Source organism: Nannobrachium achirus, assembly GCF_963921795.1.
Source record: "Nannobrachium achirus genome assembly, chromosome: 9".
NCBI lineage: Eukaryota > Metazoa > Chordata > Actinopteri > Myctophiformes > Myctophidae > Nannobrachium > Nannobrachium achirus.
This window is the reverse complement of record NC_137818.1, coordinates 4,240,449-4,258,957: the sequence shown is the minus strand read 5'-3', so window position 1 is coordinate 4,258,957 and position 18,509 is coordinate 4,240,449. Positions and strand designations below refer to the sequence as shown.

The 18,509-nt window shown below is 42.1% G+C and overlaps 1 protein-coding gene across 1 annotated transcript in view; it reads right to left on the bottom strand.

Moving 5' to 3' along the window:
* Nucleotides 1-18,509, bottom strand: part of LOC308291937 (extracellular sulfatase Sulf-2-like) — a 68,857-nt gene that overhangs the window by 34,091 nt on the left and 16,257 nt on the right. The window contains exon 2 of the mRNA XM_080734092.1: nucleotides 11,182-11,221. The gene's annotated coding sequence lies outside the window, so the exon portion shown is untranslated. The remainder of the gene's footprint in view (nucleotides 1-11,181; nucleotides 11,222-18,509) is intronic.

Here is an 18,509-nt window from a genome sequence, read left to right as displayed (position 1 = left end):
CCACTAATCATCATCAACGTAGATTTAACACTAAACAAGGCTCTAACTCGTTCTCCTGCTATACCACCAACATGTGGAACGCCCTTCCACAAGCCTTAAAGGAGAGCAAATCCCTAGCCTCCTTAAAAATTGGTATGAAAAGTCACCTTCAGGCGGCTGCTACTCGTGACTTGTAAATAGACTAAGCCCCCATGCTCCCCCCCTTTTTCTTTTTTTTCTGCCTTTGTATTTGATGTTATGCTTTTGAAACTGATATTATCCTAGATAAAGTACTGTGTTCTATCCGTCTGTCTTTCAATGTTACATGAGATACTTAAAGTCCTGTGGAAATAATCCTTGGCTTTCTAGGATCTCCTTTTAGTGGACCTTGTACCAGTGATTTGTGCTGTCATGAAACTGTACTTTTTGGAGCTGTGTGAAGCACAGGCTCCCTATACGTGGCTGTGTGGGTCTGTGTGTGTGTGTGTGTGTGTGTGTGTCTGTCTGTGTGTATGTAGCCTGAACTTCCTAAACTTCGGCACGCCACTAGTCCCACAGTTTTGCCACCACACACTCGCGCCATATGTCAAATCGACCGGCTTACTCGGGAATCGTGGGCTATTACTTTTCTAAGAGAAAGGTTCTATAGTTTAATTGATATTAATTTATTAGTGAATTAATTTTCCCCATTGACTTATAATGGGAATTGCAAAAACTCACATTCAATTATTTGTCTCTCGCAAACCATAGGGGCTAGAGTTTCAAGACTTGGAGAGGAGGTTCATAATGATTTCAAAACTCTGGAATTTCAGCGGGTGTGGCGGGTGTGAATGTCAGCCCCTGTGGGGGGTATTTATATGCAAATATTGTGGCCAATGGCATTGTAATACTAAACAATAGAATCCAATGGTGGTGTTTAGGTGGTAGGGGGAGCTAAAATAAAATGATTTAAACCTTTTTTTGGATAAAATACAAACGTTGTAATATTACAACCGTGGGCCTTAGAGGGTTAAATAAAAAATAATTGTGTCATTTGGCCGCATGGTGGCGCCATAACACCCCACTTTACGTTTTGGCCTGTAACTCTTGAACCGTAGGTCGGAAAATTAAAAATATTTTTCCCTGGATTCCTTGGGTCATGACGCATCTCCCCATATAGGCCACGCCCATTTGCGCCATGATAGATTTTCCGCCATCTTGAATTATCTCCAAAACACACTTTTTGCTCCTTTTCCTACATATTTTCTTCAAATGTCACAAAAATCGGTACACATGATCTACACACACACACACACACACACACACACACACACACACACACACACACACACACACACACACACACACACACACACACACACACACACACACACACACAGCTCCACTTCACACGGGTGTGATTTTTTCTAATGCGAACTTCTAATAAATTATTCAATCAATCAAAAAACACTAATAGTGTATATATAAATAATAACACAGTAATGTACAGTAATATATTACTTGTAAATAATTGCTGCCTGACACTGGCAGGCAGTCACTACAGATGAGAAAGACACAGAAAGATTATGTTCCCTCCGGCTATCAGAGCTCTGGACATACTGTAGAAACAAACTGCCAGGTCAAATGTCTTCAATCTGTAAATACATATTCTTCTCACAACAGAGAACACACAGTGTTTCTGTTAACATTTATTCTTTTCCTTCTTTTTCTTGGTCAAATCTCCAACATAATAATCTATAATTTGCACATGCACTTATGCCAGGGGTGGGCAACTTTGATGATGGTGAGGGCCACTATATTTCCACCTTCACTCCAGAGGGCCACATTGCATATTGCTAAGTCCTACTTTGGCATTCTAGTATCTCCTACAAAAGCAAAAACAGCAGATCTACAAGCTCAAAACGCAGTGCGCTGCTTTGCGTTTTGAGCTTGTAGATCGGCTATTTTTGCTTCTTTTGAATTCGAATCCTGACTTATCTTTTGTTATTTTTTAATTGGAATCCTGAAATGTAACATTTTGATTTAATTTCAAACGCATTTAGTTATACACTCATATTAAATGTATGAACTTAAATACAAATGTATTGAATTGACATTAAAAAAATACATTTTAATACTACTAGTCATTAAGCTACTAATATAGACTGATGGAATTGAAGCAGGTCATGTTTGGAATTTTAACAGCTGAAATCAATAATATATCCGTATTCCGGTATTAACCTGAGGGCCGCATTAAGTGAAGGTGGGGGCCGCATGTGGCCCCCGGGCCGCCAGTTGCCCATGTATGACTTATGCTGCTGTATGTATGTATAGTCTGTACATCCCGGTTACATTATACAAATGCATTTGTGTCTCCATCCGGAATCAATGGGGGTACATTTATTATAATCAAATTATTGTCTTAGGAATACGAGAAAAAAAACAAAAAACAAACATATTATTGAACTGAAGTCTCCAAGGGGTGAGTAATCAATAGAAAAAAGTCATGTTGGTAATTAGCTCTGTCTAAATCATGAAGCACTAGGGCTGCAAGCGAACCTTCGGGGATTCGAACGTTCGTTTGTTACGTTGGCAATCGAAGTTCGAAATTAATGGGTTCAGGTTTTTTTCTTCTTTTTTTTTACACGAAAAATAATTATCAGAATTTGATAGGCCTATTCAGAATATCACAGTAGTAGAGATAGCCAAATACGAAATAAGTTAGGCCTACCGGTAAACACTAACAGTTAATGGTGACCGTTATAGTAGTTATAAAATGCACCAGAACAGCTTGGAGCGATCAAGGACCGTCCTCCGCTCCAATTCCGCTCCAATTTGGGGCCGCGCACACACGCTTGATGACAGTAGAGTGAGAGCAGCTGAGCTGGGCAGAGACAGACGTGTGTGTGCTCTGAACAGCGAACACCCATCCATGCACCCAAAGATTAAACAGCCTTTCTCCTAAGCATGAGCAAAGATGGATTTCATTGCAACCCCCTAAAGGATTATAATGCGATTTTCTGGGGTTGTTACATCGAGACCAGTTCAGCCCGAACGCGACGCGCTCCGACGCAGTCACCAAGTCTAATCATCATCCGTGCGTGCAACTCTGCTATACATTGAGCCTGTTAGTCAACAAACTGCGCAACATTTTCTCCGATTGGGTTGGATTTTCCAAGTGTTAGCCTAGGTGTTAATGCAGCCACGCATCCACGCGTTTTCAATGGATAAAACAGCGCATTTAAAACATTTCCTACACTTTTAGCTGGTTAAAGGTACAGTACGTTCGATGGTTCGGAGGTTCGAACGTTCGGTTTTTATTCAATTGAACGAACCATCTAAGGTTCGATGGTCCGTTCGGAAAATCCCCCCGAAGTTCGAATCCCTAAAACAGGGCTAGATTACAGCCCTATGAAGCACTAGGGATGTGTCCATAATTGGTATAGTTTATCACGTTGAAAAAGGCTAAAAAATAACAATATCGCAGATATTTTAATTTAGCGTGTAAAAACTAAATATGTTTTCCCAAAATAACAGATCTACAAGCACTGTGACGCAATGTGAGCCTGTAGATCTGCAAGTTTAGGGCTAATGTTCCCCCCCAGAATATGGATGCCGGGGTGCATGTGATTATTAACCTCTTGAACAGGTGTTGACCTCTGAACAGCTGTCAATAAATGTCAATAAATCAATAGAGACCAAATCAAACTTCAATTTCATTGTTGATTATTGTTACAGTGGGCCTACAGCATAGTAATCAGCTGCCATTGTACTTTTCATCCATACATTACTCATATTACAGTATTATTACTACTTATTGTTACTCATTTTTATGATTTTTAACCCTATACTTTAACATTACTAATATTACAGCACTACTCTCACTAAAACATCTGTAGAGTTTACATAGTTTGGAATATATTCATACAATTTTGCCTATCAATTGATGACACCTTGGTGAACAATTTCTCTATTCACTATATATGTTTTCAATGAGTTCTTGTGGCTCATTCACTAATCACTATTTCCTTGGTAAGTGATCACACCAGGACAATTTGGTAAGAGAAATGTAATGTTTTACACTGCATTTGTGAATGTTCAGGGGTTAGCTGACATTTGGTGAGGCAAGAGTAGCCACAATCATTGTAGTTTTGTGTCCACAACTGTTCCAATTTGGACATACATTTTAGGCGGATTTTCCCCCTGGACCCCCCTCCTGGTAGTCCACTTGCCAGAATCTGAACCCTGGCATATTGAGTACACCAAGGTTTTATGTTATAAATGTTGAGTATGGGTTCCCAGCATTTAGAAACTGCCGGATGCTAACTTGCATATGTTGAGCAATTTTCATAATTTGCATAATTCGATTTATTTAGCATAATCCCCCATAATAATGGATAATATGTCAAAAACTGATTGGCTGATTTGAACAATATTGGAGTGGTTTTGGGGGTTATTGAGAATGCTGAATCCATTTCTGACATTTTCTAAATTCAAAATGGCCGTTTTAAACCGGAAATGGCCATATACAACATAAAAAAGTATAAAAATCACCCCACTTTAAGTTGGTATAAGGCCATTTCCGGTTTAAAACGGCTATTTTGAATTTAGAAAATGGATTCAGCATCCTCAATAACCCCCAAAACCACTCCAATATTGTTCAAATCGGCCAATCAGTTTTTGACATATTATCCATTATTATGGGGGATTATGCTAAATAAATCGAATTATGCAAATTATGAAAATTGCTCAACATATGCAAGTTAGCATCCGGCAGTTTCTACATGCTGGGGACCCTTACTCAACATTTATAACATAAAACCTTATTGTACTCAATATGTCCGGGTTCACAATGGGGCTCTAGGGGCTGGCAAGTAGACTATGGGGCTTAACAGGTTGCATACTGTATTTAGACTGTTTTGCGATAATATTGTGACAACATTTTCATACTGTCCCGGCCCTCGTATTCCACTGTACTGGTATAAGACCACAGCTCTGCCCAGTTAGCCCACCAACAAACCAGTCTACCCACTTCATACCGAACTGTACAAAGATCTATTCCTAACATATTCCAGACCAAGGAAATACACAATCTGCCATTTTATGACGATTAATTGTCACTCAAATAATTGCGATTAACGATTTTAATTGTGTTTTTGTCGGTGACAATTATGTTTCTGTTTGGCTTGTAGGCTTTGAAGTTGCACATGGCAGAGATGACACATAAACCTAAATACACAAAGAAATGACTGACATATTTGACAACTTTATACTTAAAAAAAAAGAACATTGATAGTGGAAATAGGCAATCTATAAGCTCACTCCGCGTTATCAGCTTGCAGATCTGCTATTTCCACTATCTTGGGAAATGTTTGAAAATATATGAACATTTTGAAACATGGAGGAAACGATCATGATTGTTTGTCAAAATAATTACGATTAAGTAAAATAATCGCGATTAGACGATTATATAATAATTGTGACAGGCCTGGATGGGACTAGATCAGGGTTTTTCAAAGTGGGTGACAGGGCACCCTGGGGTGACGGGGCACCCTGGGGTGCCGTGACGGCAGTCCAGGGATGCCATAAGATAATTTGATAATATTTGGAATTTATTTTGGACACTTGAAAAAATATCTAGTATCATTTTAAACTTGAAGTACAAAGTTATTTTCAGTCAGTTCTAACCAAAATGGCTATTATCTCAACGTTTTCCTCGCAAACATAATCACTAAAATATCGTCACTGTCAACCTCGTATCTCTAAGTTTCAAATGTGTACGTCTTTTGGTAAAGCAAAGCCCTGCTTCATCATACAAGTCTGTCGCACAAAACTAGTGAAAACAGCCGATCTACAAGCACACAGATGCGAGTGTGCTTGTAGATCTGCTGTTTTCACAAGTACGTCACAAGTACATTTGTATAGATGATAAATAAAAACGAACGGTTTTGGACATACAAGGTTTCCACCCGACAACGACGATATGCTATAAATATAAGGTGCTGGGAGTGAAAATTATAATGTAGAGGTGCCTCGGATTAAAACAATATTCATGGGGTGCCCTGAGACAAAAAAGTGTGTGAACCCCTGCTCTAGATCATCTTCACCTCCATCATCATCCCTCCTTCAGTCCTACCTCGCTGCCTTGCTCTCCGGTGCTGAACCGACAACCTGGGATCCCGCCTGCTCGTTACCGTGGCGCCGCTGTGGCAATTATTACCACCGTCCCCATGGAAACCACATCACGGTCCCCTCCACGACCACAAGGTCCCCACGGTAACACAGCTGAGACCGCTCTCTCTGTACCTCTCTCTCCGTTTATATCGATCTACTGCGTCTATCCCTCCATCACCGTCTATCACGTGACTTTAACAGTCTATTACTATCAATCTATCGCTTTCTCTCTCTCTTCTCTCTCTGTCCATCTCTTTCCTTCTGTTTGCTGTGATCTTTACCTTTTCTCGCTCTCCACATTTTTCTCCCGCACTTCTCCTCTCTCTCTCTCTCTCTTTCCCCTCGCTCTCTCCCTCCGCTCTTCTCCTCTCTCCCCCTCTCCGTTCCTCTCTCTCTCCCTCTCTCTACATTCTCTCTATCTTTGCGTGTATCTCTCTCGTTCTCCATCCCCCACCGCGTTCATTTTCTCTGTCCTTCTCTCTGCTTTCTTCCATTCCATTCTCTGATTAATAATAATAATAATCATCCCAACGTTAATTTAACTCCAGAGTGAACCAAATGGTCTCTTATTTGTGCACTCTTTAGTTAGAATTTGGAGTTAGAATTACACTAGGATGTACTGTGTATATTAATGATAATTGATACCAATTATAATGAACCGCAGATCCAGACCGGGTTTTCTTCAATAGACAAGGTACAGTGTACCGGTACACCAACCAAACCTCTACCAAAGAGGTCTTTCCCTTTAAAAAGAGCTGTTCAAGCCAAGTGGTTCACAAGGTGAAGTAGTACTAGAGCTAAACCTAGCAACATAATAATGCAGTGTTTTATCAGTGACCTATGTAGTGGTGCATATCCCATTAGATAACATACTGTACTGAAGATACCGCATTGAAGTGGATTGTTTTATGCAGGTCATCTTTTTATTGTATTATAAGTCCAGAGTACACCAGAGTCTTACAGTACAGCTTTAAAGTAGTCTGGCACGTCTACTATTGTCACTGTCGGGCAGAAACCTCGTATCTCCAAGTTTCAAGTTTGTACGTTTTTTCACCAAGTAAAGCCCTGCTTTATCATACAAGGCTGTCGCACAAAAGTAGTGAAAACAGCCGATCTACAAGCACACAACGCCTCACGGTGCGAGGCGTTGTGTGCTTGTAGATCTGCTATTTTCGCTAGTTTTGTTCATTTTTAAAATGATAAATACAAAACAAACAGTCTTGGACATACAAGGTTTCACACTATTCTTTTTTTACACAACTCAGCATTGTACAATGTGTGGCCTTTCCCTCACTTTATGGAAGGCAGGCCCTGTGGAAATAAATGCTGCCCTCCCCTGTACTAGAGCAGTGGTTCACAACCTTTTCCCCAAAATTATCATATTTTAACTGGGGACTCCCCCCCCCCCCACCCTGACGAGCACTAAGAGTTGAGGCATTACATTTTGTATAACACGGTTCTATTGTGAGAATAGCAGATCTACATGCGTACAATGCCTCTCAACGCGAGGCGCTGTGAGCATGTATATCTGCTATTTTCACAGTTTCTGACTCTAATATTTGAATATCTGTAGTGATGGTGCTAGTATGAGTCAGCCATATCCATATATGGAGTCCCAATGTTGGTCATGCCCAAAGATAACGTTTATGATGTCAGACTTGAATATGTCACTTATCTCCATAATGGAGTTCCAGACCAGGGTGCCTGGAATGTGATGCCTGAAACTGCATACTGAACAAGTATGATGTGAAGGACTTCTTTACAAATAATTAGGGATGGTCCGATCAGGTTTTTTGGAACCGATCACCGATCACAAAAGTTTGATCACCCGATACCGATCAATCACCGATCCGATCAAGTTATTATTTACATATTATTTATATTTTCTAAATGTCAATGTTTTAACTTTAATTCATTCATTCACTCATGAATTCATTTATATATTTGCTTTATATTTATTTACCAGCATTACTATGTATTTATTATCATAGCAGTAACTAATTATTCCTTCAGCACTGTGGAAATCAATACCCCAAAATGGCCTCAAGTGGGCATACTGAATGGCTGGTTGATCGGATGCACCGATCCGATTGGATCGGTGAATTTACCTTTTGATCTAAACCACCGATTATCGCCGATCACGCTTTGATCGGCCCGATCCGATCCATTGCCGATTGATCGGTAACATCTCTACAAATAATGTTTATAATTTAGGCCAGGGGTCTTAAACAAGGGGTCTACAGAGTTTAAGACCCCTGAGTTTAAGACCCCTGACAACTCACAACCCCTGACAGCTCGGCTATTTTCTGCAAATAGCTTTGGTGTAGAGGGGAAAAAGAGCAGACTAAGTACAGAGTGAAAGGTCAAGTTTATTAAGTATCCACAGTTCAAGTGGTTAAATATCTGAAAACACAAATTGACATGAATCCAAAATACACTAATGATTGTGCTGTCAAACAATGAAACTATATGGAATCTATGAACAGGTTGTGGGGGTCCCCTCTTCATCTCTCTCTCCACTAAGGGGTCCTTGGCCTGAAAACGTTGAAGACCCCTGATTTAGGCATTTAGCAGACACACCAAATCCAGAACAAGGTAAACACACTACTGTACATCAAATGCATAAAGACAGAGCAGTGCCTCAGTCATCTGGGATCAGAGGTCAACCAAGAACCTATCAACAGTATAATAATATCTTTAAAACTATACAAACTACAGGATGCCAGGTCAACACATGCCCTGGCATCCATCTAGGTAACATGCTATCTAAATTAAAGATTTTAACCTTTGCATAAGATCGCATGGTCAAGTGCTACGGCCAGTGCTACGGGCTAAGGTGGAGTCTGAAGACGTGAGTGTTCAGATTATTATGGCAGAAGATTAGGAGTGAGTCTGCAGTTCTAATTGCAACGGGGAGTTCATTCCACGCTTTGGGAGACAGAATGTAGAGGAGTCTGGGATGTGTGGAGCGTTGGGAAGTGTTAGGCAAGGTTCATGAACAGTGAATCATTCTAATACTAAATGGTAAATGTTGTATTTATATAGCGCCTTCATCCCAAGCACTGCGTCAGGCAACCAGAACCAGATAAGCAAACTAACAAAAGCCAGGAGAGGCAAGAAGAGCAACACCTACAGTATCTACAGTATGTACAGTAGATGTACTGTCATGTGACAGCTTAGCCAACAACACTGTAGAGCTCTAGACCCTGATGTTAGATAGGAGTGCACACATACACGCACGCACGCACGCACGTGCGCGCACACATACACCGATGGTGGAGGAAAACATGCGCCAGCACCAACCTGCTCATCTGGAGCAGTTAGGGGTTCAGAGTCTTGCTCAAGGACACTTAAGACAGTTACACAAGGGGGAGCCCCGGGATCGAACCGGGGACCTTCGAATCCCATTTCCCAAGCAGCCGCTCTCCCTCCTGAGCCACTGCCGCCCCAAGTTTTATAACAGGGGTCTTCAACAGGGGGTCCGGGACCCCTAGGGGTCCTCAGACTTACTACAAGGGGCCCTCCAAATCTTTGTGTGATAGAAACTTTTTCCCCTCCTTTTTTATATTAACCACTTGAACCCTAGTGTCCATATTCAGAGAACTTTAGCCAACAATAGCAAATCTACAAGCTCACAACGCCTCGCGCTGCAAGAGGTTTGGTGTAGAGGGAAAAAAGAGCAGACTAAGTACAGAGTGAAGGGTAAGGTTTTTTAAGTATTGACGGTTCAAGTGATTAAATATCTGAAAACACAAATTAACATGATTCCAAAATACACTGATGATTGTGCTGTCAAACAATGAAACTATATGGAATCTATGAACAGGTTGTGGGGGTCCCTGCTTCATCTCTCTCTCTCTCTCTCTCAACTAAGGGGTCCTTGGCCTGAAAACGTTGAAGACCCCTGTTTTATCATGTACATGTAGTATAGTATACTAGTATGCCTCCACGATTCAATGGAGATAATATTTTCTGGGATAATAGTGTTTGAAGCACCTCTAGGGTTGATTAAAAGTAAGCGAATAATCAGCCAACTTTTAAAAGCCACACACTAGCTGAAATCTGCTTATATCACCGCTGGTTTAATTGGTTCTGTAATGTAATCGTGGGAACGATTATAAATCGTGTAAAATATGCCAAAACGCCGCCATGGAAAAACACTGAATTAAGACTGCAGGAAACTGCAGCTTTCTTCACATGCTGCAGTGTGCCAGCAAGTGTGTGTCTGTGTGTGCTCGCGTGCATGCGTGCGCAAGTATGTGTGTGCGTGAACAAGTATGTGTGTGTGTGCGTGCCTGCGTGCCTGCGTGCATGTGTGTGCATGTGTGATGGATGTACTATGTAAGCAGACGTAGCAGGCAGGCTGCAGGACACATTAAGTGGAGAATTCATCACATTGTGAATTAGAGAGACGATCAGTCACAAGGTCTGTGCTCACACATTAACCTTGGGGTAAGAGAGATTGCATGTGTGTATGTGCACATGTGCGTGTGTGTGCGTGAGTGTGTGTGTGTGTGTGTGTGTGTGTGTGTGTGTTAAGGATGGGACGATAAGCGATATTATCGTTCATCGTGATAAAAAACCCTCACGATAATCGTATCGTGGAGATTTAAATTATCGTGATATCGTCCTCCGTCATGCACTGGGATCAATTCACCTTTTATTTGCTGAGCTGCATATCTGGTACCACTTAAACCATCTGTAATTGGTAAAAAGGTACATAAAATATACTCCTTAAATATATACACTCTATCAAAAATAGCCGATGTACAAGCTTACAACGCGTCGCTTTGCGACGCGTTGTGAGCTTGTAGATCGGCAATTTTTTGCCAAATGTTCCGCCCCATAGGATAATGGATTTGAATTATCACGATAATATTGCAAATCGTGATTTCTTTTGTCACACTAATCGTGATATGACATTTTCATATCGTCCCATCCCTAGTGTGTGTGTGTGTGTGTGTGTGTGTGTGTGTGTGTGTGTGTGTGAGTGTGTGTGCGTGTGTGTGTGTGTGTGTGTGCGTGTGTGTGTGTGTGTGTGTGTGTTACCTGGAGTGTAACCAGTGTTCCACAGCCAGTCCGCAGGGACCTGAAAACAAAACACATAAATTAGAGAGCGATTGGTTCTCAAAGTGGGGTCCAGGGACCCCCGGGTTCCCCCGGGGGAGGGGGGGTTCTAAATGGACCCTTCTGTACACTCACAAGAGTAATGGAGGGGGTCCTTGGAATGAAACTGTTTGAGCACCACTGCATTAGAAACACCACAAGATTCCAGGGACCCCCATGAGCCCGCCTGTGGAGGCAGAGGCCCAGGTACGATTCCAGACCAGGCCAGCAACGTGTCCATGTGTCCCTGAGCAAGAAGGCTCAAAGAAGGAGGAGAAACCACCCGGAAGTTGGGACACCACGGTCCATGCGCCATGACACTTTGGGTGGCGGAAGTTGCAACGGAAGCTCGATGAATGACATTAGCGTCTATGAGCTTCGGCTGGGACAACTCATGAACAAAAAATAATTCTTCGATTGAGACCTTTGTTGTATAATCGCTCCATGAATATAAAAGAAGACATATCACAGGTATTTTTACAATCACTTGCTTTTCGATGTCCACAGTACATAATGTTATTGAGGCAGCTAAACAGCGGCGGCGGCGGCTGTTTCTGTCTCGGAGCTATCACGAGATTTGGATTCCAGACAGGGAATGGTGGAGAGTCTCGCGATACTATCTAGTTCAGAAACGCAAAATTGTGCTCTTTAGATGCCACTATAATGTTATACAGTGTACTCACCGAAAAGCAACACAGCACAAAACAATGTGTGACATGTTTTTCTTTTATATTCCTGAGCTGAGTGTTTTATAAAGGTCTCTATCGTTCAGAATAATTTTTGTCATGAGCTGTCCCAGCCGAAGCTCATAGACCGCTAACGTTATTCACCGAACCTCCGGTGCCACTTCCGCCACCAAAGTGTCATGGCGGATGGCCATGGAGCCTAAAATGACGTTGGTGTCCATTCCTTCTTTGATCTTCCTTGTCCCTGAGCAAGACTCTGAACCCCTAACTGCTCCCCATTATTATGGGATGGGAAAATGGCAATGCATGACGAATTTCACCTCTAGTATGTCCATATAATTGCGACCTTCAGGTCGCAGTTACTATCAAAACCTCCACCGGCTGTCTGTCAGTCAGTCCGTCTGTCAGTATGTCCGTCACGTCACACTTTTGCCCTGCTCATATCTCCGCCACCGTTGCCCCGATCCATGCCAAACTTTGCACACACACTCCTTGGCTGCCAATCCACAACCTCCACCCCTTTCATTTCTCACATGGCCTGGCTTTTCTCCCGATTAGGGAGTCTTACTGGTACGTATAATGTGACAGAAAACACCCCAAGGAATGGGGACTATTCTATTCTATGGATACGGTTACTTCATAACTAAGTATCTGACGTTGGGGTGAATGTGTCATATTTATTGTTGCTCTAGCCTGCTTTTGACAGAAGAGAAGCTTGAGTGTGTCAGAGAGAGAAAGAGAGAAAGAGAGAAAGAGAGGGATAGAGAAAAACAGAGGCGGCTTTTTGCACAAGTCCGCAATTTCTGCTGGCCGGCTTATGGCACAGTGAGTGTGCACACGTGTGTGTGTGTGTGTGTGTGTGTGTGTGTGTGTGTGTGTGTGTGTGTGTGTGGTGTGTGGGGGGGGGGGGGGGGGGGGGGGGGGGGGGGGTGCGTCATGCGTGTGTGTGTTTAAACAGAACTTTTTTTTACAAGGAACCCGCAATTGTATCACGATATATAGGCTACGACATCTCTGAAAAGGCATATCATGGAGACGATAATTATCACCATATCGCCCAGCCCGAGGTTCTATGTGGGGCTACATTAGAACACACTGTATGTACAGTACAGTACAGTACAGTACAGTACAGTACAGTACAGTACAGTACATGTATGTAACATCTGTAGGGCTATCTGCTTCCTCTGTGACCTCTACTCCTGATTCTCTCTCTCTCTCCATACATCCCTCTCTTCTCTTCCTCTCCTTCTCTCTCTCCATCTTCTCTTTCTCACTGCCTGCAGGTGAATCATCCCTCCATCCCACTCAGAGACAGAAATAGACTGATGGAGACCAGAGAGGTCTACTGGGAGATGTGCACGCACACACACACACACACACACACACACACACACACACACACAGACAGAGACCAGAGCGGTCTACTGGGAAGATGACCACTTGGTGCACGCACGCACACACGCATCTATGTGTGCACACACACTCCTGTATGTATGCATGCTTGTACGCATGCTTCTAGCAGTCCCGTCGAGGAAGATCACACACAAACACACACACACACACCACACACACACACACCACACACACACACACACACACACACACACACACACACACACACACACACACACACACACACACACACACACACCACACACACACACACACACACGCCTGGAAGCGTGCACGCTGGCTCTCCCACCACACACACAATCTACAGTACATGCCGCTGGCCGGTCATCAGGGAAAGATGTCACATCAGTTAATACTTTATGATGACATCATTAAACATTAACAGAGTGTTAACAATATTACATAAGAAAGTACTGTACTTCCTCTGAATAAATGATCGCTCATTCACCAGCAACAACCCCTATCGATAATAATATCGTTGTTTGTCGGGTGGAAACCCCGTATCTCCAAGTTTCAAATGTGTACGTTTTATCACAAAGTAAAGCCCTGCTTCATCATTCAAGGCCGTCGTACAAAAGTAGTGAAAACAGCCGATCTACAAGCACACAACGCCTCGCACTTCAAATCATTTTTAATAAATAAAATGCAAAACGAACGGTTTCGGACATACAAGGTTTCCACCCGACAACGACGATATGCAACTCATACAAGCTCTTGGCAAGGTCACCTCACTGCATGGGGCTCATCTATAGCAACCCTACGGGGACGTGTTAGTAGGGCTGTCACGGCTATGACATTTTACATGACGATTAGTTGTCACTCAAACAATTGCGTTTAAACAATTTCATTGTGTTTTTGATTACATTTCTGTTTGGCTTTTAGGCTTTGAAGTTGTACATGACAGATATGACACATAATAAATATAAGCGTACAAGGAAATTACTGACATATTTGACAACCTTATATTTGATAGTTGGAAATAGCCGATCTGCAAGCTCACAATGCGTAGATCTGCTATTTCGGCTATTTTTGAAAAAGAAAAACTTTCAACATGGCAAGGATTATGACGATTATGACAAGATAATTGCCATTAGACGTTTAGGAATAATTGTGACAGGCCTACTACCAAGGGCAAAATCTGGGGGGCATGTGAGAAATCAGGGGCGGCGGTTGTGATTTGCCATCCAATTTGCGTGATTTTAGGCCAAAATGTGTAGGAGCAATGTTCAAAAATCGGCCTGATGGTGGCGCTAAATGGGACAGATCACAGATGCATGTTGATGACATGACTCTAGAGATAGGCCTACTGTGTACCCCTTTGCGTGATTTTAGGCCAAAGTCTGTAGGAGCAGTGTCCTAAACTGTGTTTTGCAAAAATCAGCCTGATGGTGGAGGTAGCCGGTGGAGGTTTTGATAGGTCGCAAACATGGGTATACCAATATTCTGAGGAGAACACTATCCGAAAATAGCCGATCTACAAGCTCACAACACTTCACAGCTGACAGAGTTGCCTTCTACACCAACAGGTATTTGTCTAGAGGGGAAAAGGGTGAACTACTCCTCTAAGCCAGTGGTTCTCAAATGGGGGTGAGTGTCGGGTACCCCTAGGGGTACGCGGGGGTACAGGAGAAAATGGGAATAATGTGGAATATGTATTTTACTGACAAAACAGTGACAGTCTTTGTGTGAACCTGCTCATCTGTACATTGTTCAACCAAATGACATAAATACCTTGACTAGTACAACTGTTACTGAATAGAAAGCAATGTTTAATTGCCATTATGCTGTTTTATTGTGAACATATTGGCATTGGAACTGGACTTTTGCTTTTTTTTAAGCAAAAAACTGTAGTCAGGGGAAGGGGGTACTGGGCTTCAGAAATCATATATAAGAGGGCTACTGCTTCAGAAATCATATATAAGAGGGCTACTGCTTCAGAAATCATATATAAGAGGGCTACTGCTTCAGAAATCATATATAAGAGGGCTACTGCTTCAGAAATCATATATAAGAGGGCTACTGCAACCTAAAGAGTTAGAGAACCACTGCTCTAAGCCCTACAGCAACTAATTACACAATTTTAGAACATTTTATTAAAATCTAATAATTGCTATAATTGGATTTAATGTATTAGTTTAATTAACTGTTGCACCCCCAGCTCTGGCCCTCGGTTTTCATAATGAAATGGGAAAAAAAGAAAAGGAAAATGGAAACATTTCTAACGAGTAGTTGATTTATTTTCCTCTCCCTCTCCCCCTCCCCCCTCCCCCCCTCTCTCTCTCTCTCTCTCGCCAAGTCTGACCAGCATACTGATGACAAGCTTACACACACGCACGTATGTATGCACGCACACACACACTCACACACACACACACACACACACACACACGTCAGAGGAGAGGTAATGACTTTCTGCCTTCTTTCACAATCCGTTCTGAGCAGCAAATTCCCACTTGTGTGTGTGTGTGTGTGCGTGTGCGTGTGCGTGTGTGTGTGTGTGTGTGTCACGTTCCTCACCAGGGAGCTCTAACGAGAAAGTCTGTCTGTCTGTCTGTCTGTCTGTCTGTCTGTCTGTCTGTCTGTCTGTCTGTCTGTCTGTCATCCAGGTTTGACAGAATACCAGCTGAAGACACAGCTCTATAAACCCTATTAAAATGCCATTAATATATTAGTGGTTGCAAAGGTTATTCATTGATTTGCCATAGTCCCCTGGTCAGAGTTCTGGTCAGTTTCTGATGAATGTCAAGTAGTTCCAATGGGAGCGGGCCGCGGGGGCCATTTGGGTGGTCAACTCATTAAAAATAGATTAATCCACACCTATTGTGACCTCCGGTTCAGTTGTATTGTCACACATATCCATACAGGTACAGATATAATGAAATGCTTGTGCCAGGAGCACTCTCAGCCTTATTACACAAAGACATGGTCACAGTGACCGACAGAGTGTGGACCCACATACCATGCAGGTCACACAAGACAAGTCCCAACAACGACAATACCATACAGTGTAACAGTGTACAGTTTAAAAAAGGTACAGTGCCCATGTTTACCTACGTTTCACTTTCATCCTTTCGTTGAGCAACCTGACTGCCTGGGCAAAAAAACTATTACGATTTGATGCTCTGGTAATGTTTTTTGGATGGGAATGGGCGGGATGGCTGCTATCTTTCATGATGTTCTGAGTCGTTTTCTTGCAGCGTGTGGTATAGATTGTATGGAGTGTGGTATAGATTGTATGGAGTGTGGTATAGATTGTATGGAGTGTGGTATAGATTGTATGGAGTGTGGTATAGATTGTATGGAGTGTGGTATAGATTGTATGGAGTGTGGTATAGATTGTATGGAGTGTGGTATAGATTGTATGGAGTGTGGTATAGATTGTATGGAGTGTGGTATAGATTGTATGGAGTGTGGTATAGATTGTATGGAGTGTGGTATAGATTGTATGGAGTGTGGTATAGATTGTATGGAGTGTGGTATAGATTGTATGGAGTGTGGTATAGATTGTATGGAGTGTGGTATAGATTGTATGGAGTGTGGTATAGATTGTATGGAGTGTGGTATAGATCGTATGGAGTGTGGTATAGATTGTATGGAGTGTGGTATAGATCGTATGGAGTGTGGTATAGATCGTATGGAGTGTGGTATAGATTGTATGGAGTGTGGTATAGATTGTATGGAGTGTGGTATAGATTGTATGGAGTGTGGTATAGATCGTATGGAGTGTGGTATAGATCGTATGGAGTGTGGTATAGATCGTATGGAGTGTGGTATAGATCGTATGGAGTGTGGTATAGATCGTATGGAGTGTGGTATAGATCGTATGGAGTGTGGTATAGATCGTATGGAGTGTGGTATAGATCGTATGGAGTGTGGTATAGATCGTATGGAGTGTGGTATAGATCGTATGGAGTGTGGTATAGATCGTATGGAGTGTGGTATAGATTGTATGGAGTGTGGTATAGATTGTATGGAGTGTGGTATAGATTGTATGGAGTGTGGTATAGATTGTATGGAGTGTGGTATAGATTGTATGGAGTGTGGTATAGATTGTATGGAGTGTGGTATAGATTGTATGGAGTGTGGTATAGATTGTATGGAGTGTGGTATAGATTGTATGGAGTGTGGTATAGATCGTATGGAGTGTGGTATAGATTGTATGGAGTGTGGTATAGATCGTATGGAGTGTGGTATAGATCGTATGGAGTGTGGTATAGATCGTATGGAGTGTGGTATAGATTGTATGGAGTGTGGTATAGATTGTATGGAGTGTGGTATAGATTGTATGGAGTGTGGTATAGATCGTATGGAGTGTGGTATAGATTGTATGGAGCGTGGTATAGATTGTATGGAGTGTGGTATAGATTGTATGGAGTGTGGTATAGATCGTATGGAGTGTGGTATAGATTGTATGGAGTGTGGTATAGATCGTATGGAGTGTGGTATAGATCGTATGGAGTGTGGTATAGATTGTATGGAGTGTGGTATAGATTGTATGGAGTGTGGTATAGATTGTATGGAGTGTGGTATAGATTGTATGGAGTGTGGTATAGATCGTATGGAGTGTGGTATAGATTGTATGGAGTGTGGTATAGATTGTATGGAGTGTGGTATAGATTGTATGGAGTGTGGTATAGATTGTATGGAGTGTGGTATAGATTGTATGGAGTGTGGTATAGATTGTATGGAGTGTGGTATAGATCGTATGGAGTGTGGTATAGATCGTATGGAGTGTGGTATAGATTGTATGGAGTGTGGTATAGATTGTATGGAGTGTGGTATAGATTGTATGGAGTGTGGTATAGATTGTATGGAGTGTGGTATAGATTGTATGGAGTGTGGTATAGATTGTATGGAGTGTGGTATAGATTGTATGGAGTGTGGTATAGATTGTATGGAGTGTGGTATAGATTGTATGGAGTGTGGTATAGATTGTATGGAGTGTGGTATAGATTGTATGGAGTGTGGTATAGATCGTATGGAGTGTGGTATAGATTGTATGGAGTGTGGTATAGATCGTATGGAGTGTGGTATAGATCGTATGGAGTGTGGTATAGATTGTATGGAGTGTGGTATAGATTGTATGGAGTGTGGTATAGATTGTATGGAGTGTGGTATAGATTGTATGGAGTGTGGTATAGATCGTATGGAGTGTGGTATAGATTGTATGGA